The sequence below is a fragment of the Sinocyclocheilus anshuiensis genome, unplaced genomic scaffold (genome assembly GCF_001515605.1).
Source record: "Sinocyclocheilus anshuiensis isolate Anshui unplaced genomic scaffold, SAMN03320099.WGS_v1.1 scaffold1208, whole genome shotgun sequence".
NCBI lineage: Eukaryota > Metazoa > Chordata > Actinopteri > Cypriniformes > Cyprinidae > Sinocyclocheilus > Sinocyclocheilus anshuiensis.
In genome coordinates this window covers 317,628-320,817 of record NW_015542424.1, presented here as the reverse complement: position 1 = coordinate 320,817, position 3,190 = coordinate 317,628, and the positions used below count along the sequence as shown (strand labels likewise).

The window sequence follows — 3,190 nt, the reverse complement described above, 5'->3', positions numbered from 1 at the left end:
GAAAACCTGGCAACCCTGTTCATAGGCGCCACCTGCTGTCAGAGAGTGCGTCTCATTCAGACCTGCTGTTTTTGTTTCGTGCAGATGTTTTATGTAGCAAATAAATAAATAATACCTAAAGTCAGACCATTCTGTTTTTGTTGTAAATCCTGAAATTAATCTAAATCAAATCAAAAACAACTGCCCGTGCAGATCATGATTAAAATGCAGTGGTTGCCTCTAATTTCAAATGGCTAGATATTTTTGTTTAAAGCCAGTTTGTTTGTTATAAAGCAAATAACCAATAAATAACTTTGCTTAAAAATCAGTATCAGTGTCAGAATCCAATTTGCTAGTTTAAAAATAAAAAAGAAAGAAAGAAAAGAAAATCTGAATTCTGAATCAGCTATGATCGGCGCATCACTAATTAAAATACTAAGTAAAAGGCCTTAAATTTTTGAAGCACAATCTGGAATGTCTTTTTCTATCAATTCTTCAATAGGTAGATCTTGTCTTTCATAAAGGCCGAGGTCAGGGATCTTGGGCCTAAAAAGGTTGGTGACCACTGCTCTAAAGAAACAGGATTCCCTAAATTATTGTCATTGATATCGTTATCGCAATAAATATCAGAAATTATCGTGATATATTTTCAAGCCCATATCGCCCATCCCTATTTGCCAGTGACATTTTGAATTGCAGGCAATAAACGCTGGACAATGAGTTTGAGGCATATAATGTCTTTTCTTGCAATAAAAGTTCCAACTTTGCACTTAAGTTTGATTTCACCTCACCAATGATGATTTAAGGCAGTGATGCACCAAACCGATAAAAAACTAGCGGAGACAAAAGTCAACTGTGTTGTCAATTGAAGCCAAAATGCTGAGTTTGAACATGCCAAAATTCCACAAAGACTACAGCCAGAGAAGCTTGAGTTGGTCGTCACTTTCTTTATATCAGACTGCCATATCGTTATGATAATAAAAGCATATAGGAATGACCACGCAAGATGAATATGTAAAACTAGAACAGCCTCTGTGTTCACTTTTGACTTTATACTTATTTGCTCGCTTTTATCACTATTCTTTTCATGCACTGGTCAATCAGAGTGGTCTTTCTCGCCAGATGCCTGGCTCTTACTCAGCATGGTCGGCCAATCGGCCAACTGTACGTTGGTTTGGTGTGTCAGGGCCTGTAGAGCACAAAGCAACAAGAAATAACAGCACACTTTCTTGCACCCAGTAACCTCATAAATCGCCCTTTAACGTTATCTGCAATGTCGTTCACGTGGAGGTCAAAGCAGAGCATGGTTGAACGTTGAAGCCCTGACATGAGTCCCAGACATCTGACATCTGTCCATCGGCTTGGTTTGTCAGGGTCTTTAGAGTACAAAGTAACAAAACAATTACACATAACATTGTCTTGCACCCAGTGACCTCGTAAATTGCCCTTTTTTATCACTATCTGCAATGTCATTCATGTGGAGGTCAAAGCAGCGCACGCACTGAACGTTGAAGTCCTGATGTGAGTCATGTGAAATGGCCTTTGTGGAATAAATATAATAAATAAATAAATGTTGCTTTCTGCTCACACTAGGTGGGGGGTCTCACTATTAAGTAGTTGCTTATTAGCATGCATATTACTAGCATATTAGTTTATAGTACTTATAAAGCACATATTAATGCCTTATTCTGCATGACCATATTTTAGATACCTTAATCCTACTCCATACCTAAACTTAACAACGACCTTACTAACTATTAATAAGCAGCAAATTAGGAGTTTGTTACTGCTTGTTTAAAAGAATTCTGATTTTTGCTGTTAAAATAAATGTTTACAATGTGCTGCACTTGTTTACATAACAATAAAACTTGATAAAAAGCAAAAAGATGCTGAAAAATGTGGCCATATGTACTCTACCTCAGTTTATTCTTCATACACAAAATTTTCAATTTAATGAAATAAGACATTTCTGAGCTGAAAGCCTTGTTTGTTTATTTATTTTTCAAAAACTAACAAGTACTTTTCCGTTTGTATACAATTTTATATATTTTTTAATCTAAAACACAAAAATTCTTGACATCAATGTTATGATAGTAATATTGAGAAATATTTTTAGAATTTAAAATAACTCTTTTCTATTTTACTAAATTTTAATATGTAATTTATTCCTGTAATGGCAAAGCTGAATTTGCAGCAGTATGTAACCACAATATTAAAAATCTATTTAAAAATAAGTGCATTACAATTAATTACAATTAAAGTAAATAACAATTAAACTGATAAATCAAGAAAAACAGGCCTGGATCACTCCTTTGCAATCCACCGAGCACAGACAGTGGACAATCTGAAACTTGCTCTAAGCAACCAGAAATGAGATGTTGAAGAAAAACTTTGTGTATCAATGGCCAACGGCTACCTCTATTATCTGCGCTGGCGTCTCCCTCTCTTTCTCTTGCTCACACTCTGTCTCATTTCCTTTCCTTTGCTCCTGTGCTCCTCTTCCGAATCTCATTTGTATTGTTTTCTCAGGTTTAATCCTAGAGGCTCCAGGACACATGCTGCTTCTTCTAAATGGCAGCAATCAATTTTGATTACCGGCCACGGTTACTTTGAGAAGAGCCCATCAAAGTTTTATTAAGAAGACAGGCGATAATTACAGCCTTGCACGGACCAAAAACCTGGAGTCTGAGCCTTGCTAATGATTGGAAGCTGAGAGATAAAATGACGGTTCAGAAGACCTTAATCCAAACTCTGAGAGGACCGGGCACACAATTACTTTAACCGTTACTTGATGAGGACAGTCCCTCAGGCGACTGACGGCTCTCCCGTTCACTCCCCTTGACTGGAACGCTCTTTAACCACAGTGCCGTTTATGGGGAAGGAGATGAAAATGACTCGGTCTGGCACCTCAGAGAAGCTTATCATTATTTCAGAGAAAAGCGATGAAATAAGAAGGACAGACCTTGCTGGGGACCGTTGGTGCAGACAGGCACCATGTCCATTGAAACCACCTGATATGTGCCGGACTGGACTCAGAATGAACTCGAAAGCACTTTGAAACTACTTAAAAATGCTTCCTGTTGCAACTTTGGCGCAAAGAAAATACCATCATCAAAGTGCTTTTCTGCATATGACATAGGACTGGCAGGTGCAATATTTCATAGAGGGGTGGGAGAGATGAAACCCTTTAGAAAGACTCAGCTATAATTAT

The 3,190-nt window shown here is 37.5% G+C and overlaps 1 protein-coding gene across 5 annotated transcripts in view; it reads right to left on the bottom strand.

Moving 5' to 3' along the window:
• The window catches only part of LOC107693522 (cell adhesion molecule 1-like), a 336,159-nt gene that overhangs the window by 73,854 nt on the left and 259,115 nt on the right, over positions 1-3,190 (bottom strand). The gene's annotated exons all lie outside the window — the stretch shown is intronic.